Source organism: Perca fluviatilis, chromosome 3 (assembly GCF_010015445.1).
Source record: "Perca fluviatilis chromosome 3, GENO_Pfluv_1.0, whole genome shotgun sequence".
Classification (NCBI taxonomy): Eukaryota; Metazoa; Chordata; class Actinopteri; order Perciformes; family Percidae; genus Perca; species Perca fluviatilis.
The window spans coordinates 26,591,228-26,611,691 of record NC_053114.1 but is presented as its reverse complement, the minus strand read 5'-3'; the positions used below and the strand labels follow the sequence as shown (position 1 = coordinate 26,611,691).

The 20,464-nt window shown below is 38.8% G+C and overlaps 1 long non-coding RNA gene across 1 annotated transcript; it reads left to right on the top strand.

Moving 5' to 3' along the window:
- The first annotated feature begins 281 nt into the window (after positions 1 to 281).
- On the top strand, positions 282 to 18,743 carry LOC120555572. The gene is made up of 4 exons (XR_005638736.1): positions 282 to 389; positions 3,316 to 3,407; positions 12,824 to 12,856; positions 18,470 to 18,743. It is a non-coding gene; the product is annotated as an uncharacterized LOC120555572 (long non-coding RNA).
- Positions 18,744 to 20,464: the final 1,721 nt, after the last annotated feature.

Genomic DNA, 20,464 nt, shown 5'->3' with positions numbered 1-20,464 from the left:
GTGATTACATGTGTTGTTATAGCCTATGTAATTCTCAAAGTCCTTCCACAATTCATAGAATGAACAACCATATTTATAAAACATGAGTTAGAGTTTCTTGTTCTTTCTAACAAGGTGCATTTGTTATTGTTGTTATATTTGTTAGCATTCACTTCGAGATGTTTGTTGGATATATTTTATGCAATATTTTTGTCTACAACCTATATTTCGTGCTTCACTTTCAATAAGCAAAGAAAAAAAGAAAAAACGTAACTTCCGGCTGTCATCTCTGGCTTAATTGAAACAGCCGCAACTTTGCAAACAGCTTGTTTATTCCGCAGCATACGGAACACTGCTTGTTTCAGCTGGAATAGTCTTTAACAAATCCGAAAAATGTCTTCAAAACAGCAGTAAGTGTCGTCAAACGACCCGCGGGGTTTTTCAAAGTTAGCTTTTAATGTTAACGTTTCTTTCAGAAAACAGATGCTTGACCCAAGTAGCCTAAGTTACCGGGTAGGCTAATGTTACAGGTGAACATTTAGCAAGCTAACATTTAAGTTAACGTTGAAGACCAGACTAAAGCTAACTAAGAAATTAACCAGACTTCCATTCAGCATGTGGCCACAAACACAACATTAATTAGATGATAGGCTACTGTTAATGTTTTGTGTCTGTTGGATAATTAGGCAATTTATTTCTAGCTAACTTGTTGGCCATATATACGGTCTTGATAAACTCGTATTATACCAGGGGCTGTATTGATGTATTTTACGTTTTTGTCTTCTAGTGGTCAAAATTGGTTAATTTACCAGAAAAAAACAAAACTAATAGAATAGCAGTTGCTCAAATAGGTATACAGGGGAAATGAAAGTGAGATCTTTAATCCGTTCTCTTCAGTCAAAGTGCTGTGGGGAAAGGGTCCATGTTTTCTGTTATTCAGTATAGACTATTGATTTAGAAAGCTTTGGAAGACAACAATGCACATTTTGTGTGCATGTAAATGTACTGATGGTGACCTACTCACAGTGATGAAGTTCGGAACTCACTGCGTCCGGCCAAGAAACGTTCTGACACAACTGTCGCTTTTACACTTCAGTTTCAGTATAGATTAAACAACATAAAACAACATAAGATGTTACAAAGTCAGGATAGGATGTTTTAACCTGTTTCCGTTTTTTATGCTTAGCTAGCTAGGCTAACTGGCTGTTTGCTTCATATTTACAGATATGAGAGTGGCATATGTGGTATCTATCTCATCTAATGCTCAGCAAGAAAGCAAATAAGCATATTTCACAAAATGGCAAAAACTATTCCTTAACTGGGCTCATAGAATAGCTGTGTGTGGCCCTGCACTCACCAGACATTGATTCTCTGAAAGTGTATTTATAGTCTTAGGGTATACTCTTGCCAATATAAATCACAAGTGCAGATTATGTTATAGATACAAACCTCACAAACAATATTGATGACTCAAGTTACTTTTTGACACTTTTTGATAGTGATGAAACAAGTTGGTGACATCAAAGCCCAGTACTTTAGTAGTAACTCCCAAAGTCAGAGCTGTTCTAGTGATTATGCCCTTATATCCTTTAGTCTCAGTATGACCTTGAGTGCTGTAGATGAGGTAAGTTGAGATGTGTGGGTTGAACAAACCACTACAAACCCATGTTAAAGAATGGCTCAAGTGGAGAAGCCCTTTTGCCTGTTTCCTTGTCACAATTAATAAAGAAAATCCTTGCGTGGCCTTCTCAAGATGCTTTCATATGCCACTCATCTGTTTTAAGGACATTTTGTTTGGTTATGTTAACAGGAAACCCAAAATCCTAAGATGCGTTGGAGCTTTGTGTGTCAGGGTTAATACTAGTTTGAAGCGGTATATTTGCTGTTTCTAAAGTGTCAGTGGAGAAAATGCGATTTGATTTGCTGAGCTGTAGATGAATGTGAATCATTTTCTTCCTGCTCGTATTTTATTTTTGAGGTCGGAGTGTGTCCACAACAACAACAACATATAAAAGACAAACATAAATAGTACTGTGCGGAATGGTTTAAAAAAAAAAAAAAAAAAAAAAAAATCCTTTTCCCATATTCATCTGTAAAACAGCATTTTAATTAAAACCAGTTGTTCTCAAACCTGTACTTGATGTTTCCCATTAGTCATGTTTGAGGGATTACAGACGGCACCAATGAAAGTCAAAGATTAAATGGAAAATGCAGATGTGTGAACAATGCGGCTTGTTTTTATAGCTATCGCAGCTTTTTTTCTTTTCTTTTTTTGAAATATTAACTAGCATTGACGTGGTTTCTTAAGTCCACTTCAAAATAAACATGACCTTCTTTGGCAAAAGGAAAATCTGGAAGAGGTTTCTTGGTTGCGGGTCAGCAGGGGAGCTCTTCAATGGAGTTTAAAGATTTCTCAGAAAACATTTGATACTTTTCAATCACATTATCAGCACTGCCCAATAAAACCTGAACATTACTAATCCATGTATTTCTTATATGATTTTGTATTGTTTTTTTATTTTTATGGAAGATGGCCTGATTTTATTTTGTGACCATTTATTTTGGAACATTTGAACTTGAAACAAAATGACACTTAGACAAAGAGTCACCATGATCATACAGGTGTATAAGCAGCACCTTGATATCATCTGGTCAGTTAATAACTTCCGTATGGGATGGAAACACACTAATAATGGTCATTTTATCAGGTTATGCTGTATCTTGTCTGTATGCATGTGAATTGTTGGTGCCCCCTTGATGTAGGCTTAGTAGCCCTATCAGTCAAGTCTCGTAGCTTCCCCAAATGTTCTCAAACGTTTCAGGATAGAAAAAAAGGCAGACTGAGTAGCCTCTGCCCCTTACTCATTTCTTAGTGCCCTCTGCTCGAATAATATATTCACACTGGCACAGGCTTAGTGTTCTTGAAAAGCATGCCTTAATCAGTTGGTGCATGTACCTTAGGTATATGTCTTTTAAATATGTGCTCCTTATTTGATCTTTCAGAGATGCTTTATTTTTAAAAACCTACAGTGGGATTCAGCATTAAACATGCATTAAACAGTATTATTCAACTCAAGCAGAAGATAAAAAAACAACCTTTTCTTGCTTGTTTTGATGAGAGACTGTGGAAGAAGTGAAGGATAGAAGAGGAGTTAATTTTTATACTGCATCCAGCTCCAGAGGAAGGCATGGCAATGATCAGTAATAAGTTTGGCTGTTGGCCCAGAATGATTATTAAGAATTGCTGCTGATAACAACACACACTGTATGAATTATAGCATTGGCATTTGTAATCGCATCTTTTCTTTCCCTGCTCTCTTTCTGTATGTGAATTAGCACCCTCTCAGCTCTCCTGCAGATCTTCAGAGAGGGAAGAGAAGGGAGAGGAAAAAATAAGAGAAATGACTGTGCAAGGGTCTTAAATCCAGGTATGAAATTTTTTTTTTTTTTTTGCTTTTCAAGATTTTGGCATATTTATGTGGCATTACTCTAGGAGCGGGCCATGTAATGTTATTTGCAGAAACCACACGTTGTTCACATCAAGCTCACAAAGACTAAGGGGATAGCCATGTGATCATGACCTCGCAAACTGAGGGGCCAAGCTTCGTGAGGCAAACTATGGCATCCTGTATTTGTGAGAGCTCCACACAATTAATAATGGAACCAGGTTATGGAAATGTTTTTTTAGGAACACTACTTGTCCTAAAGCTTTGTGTTAAGCAGCCTAAGTCACCCACACAATGCTGAACTGGAGAAGCATGATATGCAAATATGCAATTGCCTTAGTGTATCAAAACACTTGCTCAGTAAGAGGAGAGGGAGAATAGACCTTAGTAAGTTGTGTGTAGGAATGATAAAGAAAATGTAACTGATCCCTCCTGGGCTCCTAAAAGATGTTTTACACATGATGTGAATGTGAAATACTGCCTGCATCATCACATTATTTTGAATCCCATTATATTCAGTATTATGTCAATAGTGTTTTTCTTTCTGCAGGATTAAAACACATTAATACTGAGGATCAAATGTTTGATGTCCCATCTTAGAAAAAAAACTCAAACGCCAAAAAAAATGGATTAACATTTAAAGATCATAAGCGTTAAACATTGTAATTCCAACTAGGGCTGGGCGACATGGCCACAATCTTCTATCCCGATAAAGATCATTTCATGTCTCGATAATTATCACGATATATGTTTTCTGCTAATTAACTAAATAAATATATATGAAATAACCACATGGTAAAGCCTGTTTTTGTATATTCCTGTGCAAACTAGAAGTACTGAATGTTTTGTCATTTTATTAAGAACTGCAAAATGAACATAACGTGCAAGGATCATAATGAAAGCATACAAATTATGTAAATATTGTTGTAACACAGTTCAGCTTCTGGTTTTTCAACATCGCTATAGAAACGATATAGAAAAATATATACGGGAGACATTTTTATATAATTTTGACTAAATACATCGCCCATCCCTAATTCCAACACAATGTCTGAGTATTGCAATCTGTCAAAATGATGGCCTGTTATACAATATGGAAAGCTAGAGGCCTGTATTGTCCTGACTATAGAAGTGTAACCACTGTCTCTTGGGGCTGAGTCAGACGAAAATGTGGTGTGCTTTTACTCTGCTCGGCCAAATGTGAAATAAATAAAAAGAAAGGAAAATGGCTGCTCTCTTGGCTGTACCCTTGGTCCCTTGCTCTTTGTTAAAACTATATCTCTGCTGCTCCATTGCCCCCAGCTACATTAAATCCCATTAAATTCACCTTCATTAAAGCTGTCCTCTCTACTCCTTGCAGCAGCCCTGGTGCGGGCCTCTCAAGGACAGAGCAGTAATGAGGGTGGACTGGATTTAACCTTGAACAGTACAGGTTTTCATTTCCAAATCAATAACTTATGGTTCAAAACTGCCACTAGATCCAGGCTATAATTTTCAAGCATTAATTGTGTGGATTATGTTTCTCCAGCAGTGAGAGGGCATTTAAGCTGCAGTGCAGATATTGGATCTATCATTTAGTTTTCTTTCTTTTTTATAATAGGAGTTGACAGCTTGCACATTTTCTATATTAGTGACTTTGTGTGCCTGTGTACACTTTGCTGCACAGATGGGATAACTTAGGGAGATTGTATTTCAAAGACTTTGTATGAGTACAAGTAATTATGCTGTACAGTGAAAACAAGCAGAGGGCAGTAGAATTTGTTCTTCTCCTCAATCCAGTATTGCAGCACAGTGTCATCATTCGCTCTAAAGAGGTAGAAATATAAGAAATCTCATTCACACCTGTGTGAAGTTTTGGCAGTCACCTGCTGTCAGGTGAAGCAGAAAAATTTGAATTATGACTGGAAAAATGAACACGTGGATTGTCGCTCCCAACTCGTAAAATACTGACGCTTGGTCAGTGGCTCTCGCCGTCGGATACCGACGCAAAAATCGCCCTTTGGCATCTGTATGGAAAGCACCGGGCAGAGCAGCAGCTTGACCGCAGTGCTGTAAGATGACATAGTATTAAGAGCGACAACATTAGCGAGTAGTATGAAAGACCGAAAGGCTGTGTAAGGAGGTTGGTTGGGGTGGTGGATGGGTCAAACAACACAGGATTTTCACCTAGGAGGCCGGGATCTTTTCCTAAACCAAACTGTCCCGTTCTTGTGCCGCATGTAAGTTTAACGTATGTCCCGACCCAGAGCGTCAAAAACTGACTCCAATAGTCCCGACCAAGTGCGTCTAAATTTGACGCTAAAGGAGACTTTTTGCATAAATAACAAACGCCAAAGGCACCTGACCAGTGTCAGTTTTTGATGCGATGGGAGTGAGAATGTGTTGGACAGCAGGGACGAGGGGTAAAGGGGGAAAAAAATGCCTGACCTAAAGTAAAGGAGTGAAATTGTCTAAACTCCTGTAATTCTCCACATTTTAGTGGGTCATTGTCTGTAGTGGGGTTTGCTGTCATTGTCATATGATTGTATGGAACGCATTAACCTGTCCTGCGGTGATAATTTCTCGCTGACATGTTCTTAATATGAAATATTGGATCTTTTCATAAAACGGGGAGGGCTGAGGCTGTGGTGATCACTGGAGCTTAATTTTTTAATCAACTTCTCTCTTAAATGAAGCTTTATTAAATTACAAAGCTCACACAGTGGGAGTAGGACACAGACAGAGATGGCCCAGTGTAGAAAAAAGAGCTTTGTGGGATAATTAAATAAAATTAATAAAAAAAAAAAAAAATCCGCTAGCATAGACCGAGAAGAATGGGAGGACGAGGAGGACCCGGTAGCCATAGTCATGCTCTGCTTTTCTCATTAGTGTCTCAGGAAATTTACCATGTGGAATTATGAAAAGAAGAAAGGGATACAATGTCTACAAGATATTGATGGATATTAAATGGAGATAGAATTACATTCTTTTTTTTCTCATATTCACAGAAATTAAATGTGCTTATTGTTATTTAAAATGACATTTGGTTAAGCCTTGGCATTACTCAAACCAACAGTATAGTAATACATTTTTGTAATTTCTTAACTTGTTTGACAAAGTTGATCTATATCAGTAAAGATGTAGTAGAATTATTCGTCTAACTTACGGTATTTTATAATTGTATGTTTATACAGTTGAGAGCAAGGGACAGGCTACTTTTATCTTTTTCTACTTAAGTCTTTATGAGCTTGTGTGCAGCCTCATGCAGGAACTTCTTAACTACTCTTAAAGACTAAAGGGAGTGCATTTTTTGTCAAGGCTCTGGAACAGCCTGTCTGAGAAATTCCTACAGGTACACTTACCCCTAAATTCCACTAGGTGTGTCTGTGCTGCCTTCTGGAGGCGCTGCGGCCGACGGAGCAATCGCAGCCACTCAACCGATGCTTGTGATTCCACGGCGCATCCCAAAAGCAGCTCTGCTCTGCTCTGTTAAAAATACACGCTAGGTCTATTTTTGCTGGAGCCGCGAGACGTTGCACTGGCCGGGCAGGAAGTGGAATTGCTGGAGCATCCGGTCAATTGTCAAAATAAACACCCACATCACTACAATAATTGAACAACTAAAACACAGCCACAAATCTTTGATTCATGTCGCTTGTAACTGGTCTAAATGGAAGAAACCATTTAACTATGTAGACTACTTACTTGTATGGTAGAAGGCAAGGCATCTTTATTCATATAGCACATTACAGATAGAGATTAAAACTTAAGAAACCCAACCTCATCAGATATTCTTTTTCAACCTGCATATCTACCAGTATTGCATTGGCCATGTGCCACAAACTAATCAGTTTTACATTCACTTTGTCCCCCACTTGAGTGGTGTGCTCTGCATTGGCTCAAGGAGTTATTGTACCGTCAAATCAGACTGGTGAACTGGTACTGGCCTTGAAGGAGGTTTCTCTGAAAATAAATATCTTGCTGGTTTCACAAGGAATTTCTTTGGAAGAGATGCCAGTGGGTTGTTTTGGCCTCAGCCTGACTACTCCAGACTGAGAAAGTGTTCAGTCCACCAGAAATCCTAGTTTACCAAGTGTCCAATCCACAGTTCCTAGAAGTTGCCTGTGGAGAACATGTAATTCATTAATATGGTGTCAAAACATTGACTATATATGGTGTTATACAAGTTGCATTGAGAGAGATGTATTCAGATAGAAGTACATCATCTAATAATAATATCTTTCCGAACTGTTAAATTAGTAGCAGCCATCCTTCACTTTATAAGACTATTTTTGATGCTTTCTCTTTTTGGTCATGCCTTACACTTCAACAATGTGGTCAGAACTCTTACTATAGTCTATAACTATCACAAGCCTCAGGGTTAAGGGAATAGTGTGCAGATCACTAAATATGTAGGTCAAATGTGGTTGGCCTGCAAGGCTAGCATTGGAATTAAACAGCTCCTCCTTCAGCCTGTATGCAGCTAATGGGAGCAGTGATGTATTGGCATTGTTTGGACATTCTCAGGGGTCACATTTGTCTTGTACGGCAAAATATTAGATGGGTTTTTCCTCTTTATGTTGACAGCCTTTGTCTCATGCTTCCTGACAAGTAGGATTTACTATATCCTGCTCTTGTGAAGCATCTCCCTTACAACACTGTTTTGTGTTTTATCCACGATAGAAAATGTCTTTGGCCTACTTGCCTTGTTTTACTATTGCCTTTAACATTTCACACAGCTGTCCTTGACATTTTGGAGAGCCTTATTATTTATATGTCTGTTAAGAAGTCCCACATTGTGCTGTGGGCTTTGACTATAATATGTTGTCTATGTTGAGTTTGAGGGGGAAAATACATTTAGTCTCTTTTTTTTTTTTTTTAGATGCAGATATACCTTACAACTTTCCTTAAAGTGGTTAATGGTGTGATAAAGTACTCATAACTATTCTTTTGAATGCTACTTTTTGAGCTGCATATGCCTCTGGGCAACTTTGTGTAACGAGTTTTGGTAATGTAACTGCATGATTAGATGGAATGTTTGGTAGCTTTGTTACTTAAGATTAGCCTTCCCCATATGTAACACCCAAGATCAATCTCTTGCGTGACTATGACTATTATGTCAAATGGTTAAACATTTCTTTCGGGTTGTGCTGAGACAAATTTTGATTATGGTCATTGAATGCCACATTTTTTTTCCTGCAGAGTAGTTGTGAAAAGGAACTATAAACCTGCCCTATTAGACATTTGAGACAACTTCTGTATTGGCGTATGGTTGTTGTAGGACATCATTCGATATAGCATTGATATCTTCCGTGGCCAGAGACATGAGAGCTAAAAACTATGAGACTGACCCTACTGTCAAATTATCTCCACACACTCTTTGCCAGCACATGAGACAATTTTGATTGCAACCACTATTTTCACAGATGAAAAAAAATTTGGGTTGATACATTTTTAAAAACCATTCTGGATCATCATGGCCAATACCTGCCTTTTCATTATTAGTCAGTGCTTAATAGCTTTTCCTCAAAACTTTCTATGATTAGGATTTAGCTTTCTAGCTAGGTTGGACACATTTTTGTTCCTCATTGTAACATTGGACACTAGAACAAGACAATGAATCAAGACAAAGGCTGGGTTGGCTGTCCCAATGTTTTACTAGGACTATTTATAGATTGTCCCAATCAGAACTGACTGTAAAATGTCACGTTGTGGCTCATACCCTAACTCTAACACATGAGCTCCAGCCTTTGCGACCTTGTGAATAGAAATACGGGGGTAAAAACACTAGAATGTTTTTAGACAAGAATGCATCTCAAGTGGATGTAAATTGTTTGAAAAATAGATTGTAGTATTCGCAGCAGATTTCCAAAAGCCACTCTCTCAACTTGAACCTGTACGTTTTTTATAGCTTTTTCCTTCATATAAAGTTGTCATGATGTGCATTTCCCTATTTGTTTTCAGCTGTGTTTTTACTTCACAATATCAAAACTGGAATGTGGCCAGGAAACTCCATACTTAGCCATGCTTTTAAAGAAAATAAAAACACATTTGTTGCACACGGTACACCCAGTTCACTCGTCCTTTCATAACTTGATATCTGATGTGAGTCACAAAGTTTTCGGGTGGACTTCAAAGGTGAAAATACGGTAAAATCTTATTTCAGCGCCTAATATTGTGCTTATACTCACCACAGAGCGTGTAGTTGGGCTAATTCGGTTATCCCAAACCTCTTCCAGCCAAGCTCTGAAGTTTTACACTCGTGCCCAGTATGTTTTGAAATTGCAAACACTTTTATGTCGGTCTGTCGATCAAACTTTATAATGCTCTGATTTCTACCCCACTGGCAGTGTCTTTTAATTAGATTATACTGGAGGAATAACCAGAGTTCAGAATGCCAATTTGTGTCCTAGACGGTGTAAAATTTGCTGTTACACTGCTGCCAAACAGAGCAGGTGAGAGCAGACAAGGTCCTCAGGCAAATAGCAGCTGACTGCTCCTCTCTCTCTCTCTCCCTCTCTTTTACCTTTCTCTTCCCTCTTTGCAGTCAGACATTAGAGGCTTGAGAGGATGAATAAACATGTTATTCAAGAGTCTGATAATGAAAGAAAAATACCAAAGTGTACTGTCTCCAGGGTGGGACTTTCTATACTGTAGAGAACAGTGATGTTGGCAAGCAATGAAAGCATGTGTAATGTACGTGCTGTATATTGAAACTGACAGTGTTAGTTCACTTAGTCATTATACTGATTTATGGCTGAGCAAGAGGTCAACCAAGTGTCTACAGCTGGGTGCAAAACCAAATGATAGGAACATTTAATTCACCCAATATTTTGCCCTTTTGTGGATGTGTGCCAATTGTGATAATTGTCAAAGCATAATAGAAAAGTACTATGATTATGCTTGTAACAAGACTTTTTTTATTCAGTGTGTTTGAAATGTATAATTTATATTGAAACCCCCTAACTCTGTGTTTAAAGAATATAGCCAATGAAAGCAGCAAAGTGAACAGCTGCAGGTAATTAGAGCTTGCCCAGGAATGGCCAGGGAGTCAAAGTAAACATGGATGGTTTCCACAATCAACAACATTTACAAATGCTGAAGAAGGAAGCTACTGAATTTGTGAAGAATGTGCAGTGGGAATGGAAAGCATAGAAGCATGACGCCAGCAGATGTTGAAAATTAAATACATGTGGCATGTGGCTAACAGGACTGTGGGGCTTATTCTTCTGATGGTGGACCCTGGAGTTTTCGCGGACTAGAGGACAGCTGTTCCGGGTTAATACTTACAGGTTTACATCCAGCCAGCTAAGATTTCTTTTTAAAATGTATTTCCTTCAGGGGAAACTGACTTCAGTTTTGTTGCATATCTATGGTCTGCTACTGTTGTTTGCAACAGTACACATATCAAGTCTGAGTCCTAAATAAAATTGTCTAGGAGTTTGCAACTGAGTACAACTGGTTGTGGGAATTGATAGACTTTAAATGGTTGGATGAAACCAAACTCTTAAAGACTCATGGCCCCAGAGAGCTCAGAATGTTTCAGGCAAAGCCCTGAAACATTTTAGGCTTGAAGTTGATTGGCAGAAGTAGCTTGATGCTTTGTGTGTGCCCTCAGCTGGTGCTTGTGAAGTTGTCCTTGATACACAGTGGCATAACTATGGCGATTTCTTTCTGTTGTGTGAAATAAACAAACAACTTTTGTGGTCGGCATTGAGAAAAGCGTTGCTCCATAATAAGTAACGTTGTTATATTTCACAATGCAACCTGGTCCTTTTTATGGCCTGCAGACACTTGGTGCATTTAGAACTTGAAATAGAAGAATTTGTTCTTTGGTAGACCTTTTTGTTTTTGGTGAAATCTGACAGTAGATTCCTAGCTTTCATTTGCCATAGTACAATGCATTCAATATACTTTTCCTTTTTTGAATTACCGCCTCAATTGTCTTAAAATTATACATATTCTCATGTATTTATTTTTCTGGGCAATTTATTGAAGTACAGCGATGACATTGGTAAGAAATGAGAAGGCTGGGAGTTATCAAATGAAATGCATTGTGTTAAGTCTGTCTCTGTGTGGCATCCCTTAACTCAATATTAGCACACTGGCTAGGCAGCCCAAGTGTGGTTCTTGCTTCACTAGCTTCTTTTCAAACAACCACACTCTGTTTATTCGAAATAGCTGCCTGAAATTTTACAGTCAGGCACTCTGCCTCTCTTGGCTTTTTGGCTGTTGCAATAAAAACATGTCAGTAGTGTTTAAAACCGTGGTGTCATAAATTATTTGCACTAATCCATGTAGATACTTGTTCCGACTCACGAAGCAGTGGGTGATTCTAGGCTGGAGAGTGTAAGTTTTGTTTTTCAAAGCCAGGCACAACTTCACAGAAATGAAGTTTAACATTTGCTTTTGTTTAGCCCCACTGCTTATAGAAAGAAAATATGGCTTTATTCTGGAAAAGAAAGCACTTTGTTAGAACAAAAAACACTCTTCAAAACATACGGTGCCCAGTCATTTCACTGTTAATATTTCAAAATGTCACTAATGTGCATAGGTTATTCTTTACGGCAATGCTTCAGTTTTTCTGTCTAAGTACTGTATGACATGTTCTTGGAATCCGTCAAAGAAAATAGTCTTAACATGTTAGCAGAGTCTGGTGTTTTATATTTTAAGGGTAGAAACATGTGAAATGTGGGAAACCTGAAACCATTTACTGATGTGCAAGATGTTTTATTTGCACTATTTCAGTAGATTTTTTAAATTAAGTTGCATTTGTTGTTTCAAATGTTATAGTTGCATGTTAGTAAAACACTAGTCTCGCTTTGCCAGACCTTCCTCCACAGTGATGCGGAGGAAAAGAGTGAAATCCAACGAAATTTTCGACAAAACGAGAGTAATCCCAGAAGTGGAACGTCGTGGATATAGACTAGGAAAACCCTGATGACTTACCTTTTAGCAGTGCCATGTTTAATGTTAATGCTTTTACAGTCTCAAATCAAACATAGTATTATTTTTTTCTGCACTGTAATTCAGGGCACAAACTTTTTAATGTTTAAATTGGATACTTGACTACACGCAGCACAACAGGGGTAACCATCACAACTGATTTGTCAGAATCAATCCATTATTGTGCTTAAACATCTACCCGTGCATGTAGGACTCATGCATCGTGTCAACTTTAGCCTCCCTGCTGCTTCCAACCCTTTTCACTTCTTTCACACCTCTGCCCCGATTGACCAGGTGTGTCTGTTCAGTCACCCCACTCACGACTGCAGGTTGGGTAGTTTATTATTACCTAATCGCTGCCGTCAGCTCCCATCAGGGTTTAAGATAAATGTTGCCAGCTGTTTCCCTTCTCTAATTATTTCTCTCTTTTCTGACTGTGGCTTTTTCTCTCTTTTCTTGATTTCCACATGCAGTGGCCTGATGGTGGTGGTCAAGCTCCTTCAGTGGTGAGTACTTTACTGTAGACTCAGCAAACAAGGTCTTAAAATTCTCTAAAGATATGGTCAAAAAGTCCAGTCAGTACAGATGAAAGGGTAGAAACAGTGTAGTGTCTCATTTTGTAGAATATTGTAGATTTTATTTAGCAAAGATAGGGCTAGATGTGTCCGATACAATGGTGCACATTCACCCCAACTGCCCACATGTGGATTTAGTGATAGGGAGATATACATTATGTATCTCATGTTAAATCACTTTAAATGCAGTAGGGTTGGGGGAATGGTCAAATCTCCATTTAAAGGAGATTTAAAAGGATATTTTTTTGTGGCCAGGGGGGTTGTCGGACAAAGTTGAAGCCCTCCTTCTCCCTGGAGGTGGGCTAGGATCATTAGTTTTAGTTTTTGAAGTGTTCGGCCTTTTGATGTTCCTATGTTCTCTTTAGGCAGCCTGGCCTGAAGGATATTTAATATCACCCCTACAAGTTTCCAGTTAGGAATAATTTGAACTGAGCATATGTCAAAGAAACAGCCATTTAAATACATTGGTCATAGTTAAAGAGGCATAAAATGAGGCCAGATTAGACAGAGCACCTTTTTCTGAAGGCTGGATCTGGTCGAGTCGGGGCCAACCTGGGGCACAGGGACCCAGCAAAACTGCTCCTGCTTTCAATTCATTAACTATAACTATCTAACACGGCTGGGATTCAAACTCTCCCCTGGCTGCCCGCCTCATGGCCAGCCATGCTTGCTTCTCTGCCACTGTGACATGGCGGGGATTGTCTTAGGGTCTCAGTTACTTGATATTTTATTTATGAATGTTCAGGGGAGGTGGGACTAGATTAGATTTCTCTCTGTCTCTGATGCTCTGAGTAACAAGGGGACTGCTGTATCCCCAATGTCCTTACTTCAATAATACCCTTCTGTTTCCACTAGGGTGTGCAGGAGGACCTTTATCAGCGTATGCAATCTTAGATTACGTCTTATCACCAAGAGAATCATGAAAACTGTCTGTGCCTCAAGCAACCGACTGGGCCCTGTCTCAAAAATGTTAAACTTTTCTTCTCCATCAACTAAAACAAAGACACACACTCTGTACTGTAGAAGGATACATTATGATACAGAACAATTTAAGATTATTTATTAATCTTAATTCATTTTTGTTTTGGGACAATGTGTGTGAAACATTATTTTATAGCCTCTGGTCTACATACCGCATCTCCCATCACTCTTGGGCCAGGATGTCTACAGATAAAGATGGAATGCGTGAGCAGAACACCTCAGACACTAGCTTTGTGGGGAAATAAACAACGCATTAGTTCCACATTGACTTTGAACAGAAACAGAAGAAGGAAGAGGAGAGGTTAGTCCACAGCAGGAGGAGAGCTGGGGAGTATTAGTTGGCAGGGACATTTCAGAGTCGCTCAAGCATCGCTCGCTCTCTTTCTCTCTTTTTCTGTCCTCCAACGTTTTTTTGCACTGTTTTGCCATGTGATGTTGATTAGCCGCACCTCATCTGTCCCTCCCTTCTGTCTTGTCTTTACCAGTTCATATTCATTGAAGCTCTATGGTTATTGTTACAAACTACAAAGTCTGACTTATATGTTTTAATGTGAGACAAGCCTTTCAGCTCTTGTGATCATTTTCTATAAAAATAAACAAGTCAACATGACCTCCTCCGCCTTAGGCCTTAGACTATCAATATAATCCATCCAGTTTCCTAAAATTGGATATGCTGTAGTAGTTAGGGCCCTACTTCGACCTAAACTTATAGCATTACGATGAAGTTGATAAAATTATGTAACTTGGAGAAGAAAATTTTTTTTTTGCATCAGAATTTCTTTTGACATCATAAAGATTTCTTTTTTCAACAGTGATTTGTAAATTGATGTCATCCTGCCACTAGGGACGTCAGATCACTTGTATATGACGTTGTAAAGGCCATGAACAAATGGCGTGTTTTGTCGCTGTGATTTATTGGGTAATCCATAATCGCATTCCACTACCACAACCTACAAAAGCATTGTACAATTTCTGATTCACTTTAGGATTTGTGAGTCTTTTTCCTCCTCCTTTGTTTTTTTTAAATTTTCAAAATTTAAAAAAATAAAATCTGTTGAAATTCTAATCTAGTACCAAAATGATTGTGATATGTACATTGTGCAAGATTCATTTTCTTTTTTCAGTTTCACTGTCCTGTTACTGATTTTGAAACCTAAACTCAGGGTATTGTTGTCTGATACAGAGTACAGATCTGGTACTCGTGCTGTTTGTTCTTTTTCAATCTGTAGACTTCACTACATGTATGTAAAGCTGACAGAGGTAGACGTTTTTAAAATTGTTTTGTTACAATTTTATAACATGACTGAGATACACGGACTTCTTTTAATGTGAATCAGTCAAGTCTGGCTGATACCTATTTAATTTGTGTATCACTCCTTATATACTGATGCTATTTGGTTAAAGTTGATCCTTTTTTATATTGTAATATTGTATTTAATGTTGAGTAAAGGTTGTCATTTGGGTCGAGCTGAACCTTATGCAATTGTGCAGAATGAGGGTGTGTTTGATGTGTGAGAGACCATGCTGCCACAGCACACTTTCAAGTTCGATTGAGTGTTAAATAACTAGATAACAGGGGGTAGTTAATCGGTGTGAAGTTGTAACTTTATCCTCTCTACCTTGGCTTGTCCTGGCGGTGGGAGGAGACTGTGTGGAGGTGAATGTGCTGTAAGTGTGGAACTGCTGTGGAATAGGCTGTCAGGGTTCATTAGCCCAAGCCATCTCTATCTCAGGAGGAATGTGGCTAGTGGTTTAAAACCAATTTCCATTACCTGCCTTCATTTTATTAACTTCCGTACCATTACCAGGGAGCTTCCCTTTGACAGTTGTTCCTCCTCACTGTCTTGTACTTCTAAGAGATCCCTGTGGGAGCAAAGTTGTGAAACCTCACTTATCCTGTGTTCCCTTTAATCGCCGAGCACTGTGCCTTGTGCCAAAAGTGTGCACTGTGCATCAGTCTTAGATTTCAGATGTGAAGGCCCTTGCATGAACCTCTGTGACATCCACACTCGAGCTATATGAGCTGACACAAGTATCAATCCAAAACTATAGTTTACTCCCTGTGGATCTCAGATCAGCTGTACAGGGAAATTCATGAGTAAGGTCTGTTTTTAAAAGTTTAAACAGGTCTCAGCCTAGTTTAAATTGTCACTAGCTGCTGACTTTGGAGTCAGACCTATTGTGTTGGGATAATCCTGTGGGAGCCACGGATGTGCGGTAAATAGTAACTGTTATTTCTATCTGCGCCACGACCCCAGTGTACCAACGCTGATTAGATCTGTTGGGAGCATTTGATCATGAATCAGATGGGCTTTTCTTGCAGCCTGAGTTGAAGAAGAGGAGTATGAAGCTTGTGAGACACCCCTCTCTGTGACTGTCACTTGGGAGCAGAGAGAAATGGAGGAGGAGGTGAAAGGCCAGGTGTCTGCCACAGAATTTAATTAGAAAGACTGGATGCTTTGTCCTCTGTAAAGTTGCTTCAGGCATTCTTTAATTGCCCCATTCCCAATGTCTTCCAGCAGTCCCTTCTCTAAAGTTCATTAGTATTCATCTTGCACAAGCATTTGAATGTTGATTTCAAGGATATTTTACTTTACCTCAAACTCTTTTCTTAACTCTTAGCTAAATCTTGTAACTGCTAAATGCACACCGGATACATTGCTAAAAGCTCCCTTGCAAAATGTGTACTCCCATTTCAAATGTTGCATTTGAAGCCACTTTAGCGTACCTGATGAGATCAGTAATTGACTGTACTGAATAACTTACTAGCTATTAAAAATCTCCCAGCTGATATTTGAGAAATTAACAAGACGTATTAAGATATGGGGAGTTAAAGGATTAATAGGGACTCAGGAGACAAGAGAGATCTAGACCTGATAAAACATGATGATAAGGTTGTGCACACTATGGAATCTTTTTAGGGATCCCCTTTGATATTTTCAGGATTCACATGATGGTATTGCCAAATATGTTAATAATGTAAGAATACTTTTAAAAGAAAGCAAATTGCTTTTTTTGAGGTCTTTTCTCAGCCGCCAGCCTTGGGCTATATCAGCAGTGTTTAGCCCAGTTACCAGTATTTAAGAAGAGAAAGCTGAGATTAACCCCAGCAATAACATTGACCATCATTCATTAAAACTGTAATCATGCGTAAAATGAGATTGATAGAAATGTTTCTGAAAGGTTGAAAAGGGAATAGAAAAGGAATTATATCCTGATACAGGATTTGATAGAGAGAAAGTTAATTCAGCTGCTTTCAAAATATGGTAAAGCACAAAAATCCTCCTGGGCAAATTATAGACCGCTCCACCATCATTACTGCATTTCTAGTGGGAGACAGAGGTTATGCCCCCTCTAGCACACATACACACCTTAACTGTACTGCAAACTGCATACACACAAGACATATTCTGCTCTGCAATAAAATATTGGGTTTATCTAGTCGCTGGGAATAGTTAAATCCTTCACGGGGGAAGCACTCTGTTGGTCGGATTACCGTAGTATACGCCTGCCATTTCTCTCCTTATTATCACATTTCTTTCTCAACAAGAGAGTTTAAGGCCAGTGTTTTTAATGTTCAGCTCTATTCAATCCCTAGCTTTTACACTGGATAAAATATTTATTTTAGTTAATCACTTAAGTATCACGCTGCGCTCAATATCTTCAGTAGTTGGTAACAGGATTATGTGTATTATGGGTGAAAGTCAGGGCACAAACATACATTTTATATAAACTATTAAAAAGTTACTTTAAATCAAAGTTTACTTTAAATCAATCTCGCCTGACAGTTGCAGTCTTTCCATTTCACCAGCTCTGTCTGACATACAGTACAGGCCAAAAGTTTGGACACACCTTCTCATTCAATGTGTTCCTTTATTTTCATGACTATTTACATTGTAGATTCTCACTGAAGGCATCAAAACTATGAATGAACACATATGGAATTATGTACTTAACAAAAAAGTGTGAAATAACTGAAAACATGTCTTATATTTTAGATTCCTCAAATTAGCCACCCTTTGCTTTTTTTGATAACTCTGCAAACCCTTGGTGTTCTCTCAATGAGCTTCATGAGGTAGTCACCTGAAAAGGTTTTCACTTCACAGGTGTGCTTTGTCAGGGTTAGTTAGTGGAAGTTTTTCCCTTATTAATAAAAAAGCAAAGGGGGGGTACTTTGAAGAATCTAAAATATAAGACATGTTTTCAGTTATTTCACACTTTTCTGTTAAGTACATAATTGCATATGTGTTCATTCATAGTGTTGATGCCTTAAGTGAGAATCTACAATGTAAATAGTCATGAAAATAAAAAGGAAACTCATTGAATGAGAAAGTGTGTCCAAACTTTTGGCCTGTACTGTACATTTTGAATACATCTTTTGCACTTGTACCCATAAATTAAATGGAAATATGCTTGCCTTTTTTCCCTTTTAAAGCATTACAAATAGTTCACTGAATATGAATAGAGTGTGTCAAAAAATAGACAAAGATTAATATAACATCTTTGCTGTGACTGTTTTTCTGTGCGTGTATTTTTTAGTCTCTCTTTTTTTTTTTTCCACAGCTTGGGTCCCCCCTGCATAGTTCACTAAAGAGTGGACTCTGTACCTGCTGTTTTAAAGGTTCATTTTGAACTTACAACCAAGGCTGACACCTGTGGAACCCTGCCTTTGATTGATTGTTGAGGCCATTGATCTAATTTTGAAACCTTTGAATTTCTCCTCTGCATCCTTCCTTTTCTTGTATGGCGTGGAGTAAACCTAATTCCTATGTGCCTCATGCAGGGCTTCGCTCAGCACGGTGGGAAAACTGAGTGAATAAATAAATAAAATAAACCTTAAGAAACAGGTCTTTCACAGCGGTACGGAAATTTTTATAGACTGGATCAATTAAATTTGTCTTATTTGGAACAATGGGGCTCCGTAACTCAATAAGAGGTAATGTGGTTGAAAAAGCCTCTCACTGTGCGGCCATTAGGTGAGAGAATGTTACCATGGGAGTATTAAGATGCAGGGATTACAGAGGTATGACTGGTCCGAGCCAATTAGAATCAAGAGCAGCCTAAGAGCGGGGATGTGGGTGGTCGTCTTGGGCTACCTAGTCCTGCTGAGAGAGAGAGGGAGAGAGAGAGAGAGAGAGAGAGAGAGAGAGAGAGAGAGAGCGCGTCTGTACTGAACTCCAATTCGGATAACACGCCCAGCTAAACAGTCCATAAAGATTTCTGAAAGCACTTCTTCAGCCTAAGCCACCGCTCTGCTATCCTTCCGTAATGGCTCAATACACACTACATTACATTAATTTGACTTTTTTATTTATTTTTTGCTTGCCGCATACACACACATTGAGACAAATTTGGGGTTCAGTGTCTTGTTCTAGGTCACTTTACATGTGGACAGGAGGAGCTAGGGATCAAACGACCAACCCTATGATTAGAGGGGGCCACGCGCAAAGACACAAATAAATGCATTTGCATTCTTTTCATCAGATTTATAAAGCCCCATGTGGGCCTCGTTCTGTTTTATAAATATTAATCATTGAACTGAGCACATGTGCACATGCCTCATTTCAACTCCCACAACTCACCTTACAGTATATGGATGTAGAGACCCCCTGAAACATCAGTTAGCAGGTGTATTGTACGCAAATCTGTTCTGTAAGGGATGAAAACCTTTTTACAGCTGCTTTTCAGGCCTGGAAGGGTTGAGAGTTTGATGCTTAAAAGATAGTTTTTGGTTGGAGTACCACTTTAAGTTAAGTGTTTCTTATTATCAGTGCGTAATTAATCAGCTGATAAAGCAATGTATTCAGTGTCAATGTGTCAAATCATAACCGAAGTTATCTCAGGACACTTTTCATGTAGATGTAATTGGTATGTACTGTATGTAGTGCATTGTCTTATTTATTTAGTGATATATTTAGTGCAGTGTCTTCATTTTCATAAATAGATATCCAAAATCCTTTTGCAAAAACACTTATTTCCTGCCTGTTGGCTGAATGACCTCCTTTAGATGCTCATTTCTCCAAACAGTCCATCCTTTAGCGTGAGTGTGAGAGTGAGAGAGAGAGGCTCTTCCCTGTCTGTGAACTCAGATGTGTCACTTGCTATGTCGGAGAAGGGTGGAAACACAGAATGCCTCGGGACATTGTAACAAAGTCCCTTGTGCCACCAGCCCCCCCGACACAATTACCCACTCATGTCTAATTGGCATTTGAGGCTTCTCTGCTTGATCGACCATGGCCACATCAGCATGAAGTGGCAGGGCAGCGTTTGCCAAGCTGTGACTTGAACTGGTATCACGCTTTGTTACTCTTCCTAGCTGCTTACATAATTTGCTGATGTAAATTTACTCTGCCTAATTAACATCGTCAGCCTCTCATTTAATCTGAACAGACATGGGATGCATCCGTTCCCTGGTGCTACTGTCCGTTTTGCTGACTTCTGAGTGGCAGTGCAAAGGCCTGTCTGTTGGCTGCGGTGCTGGACTTTATGCGACTTGGTTGAATAAATCCATTACTCAGTACATACACAAGTCAGGCTTGTGGTTTGAGAGGAGAGGTT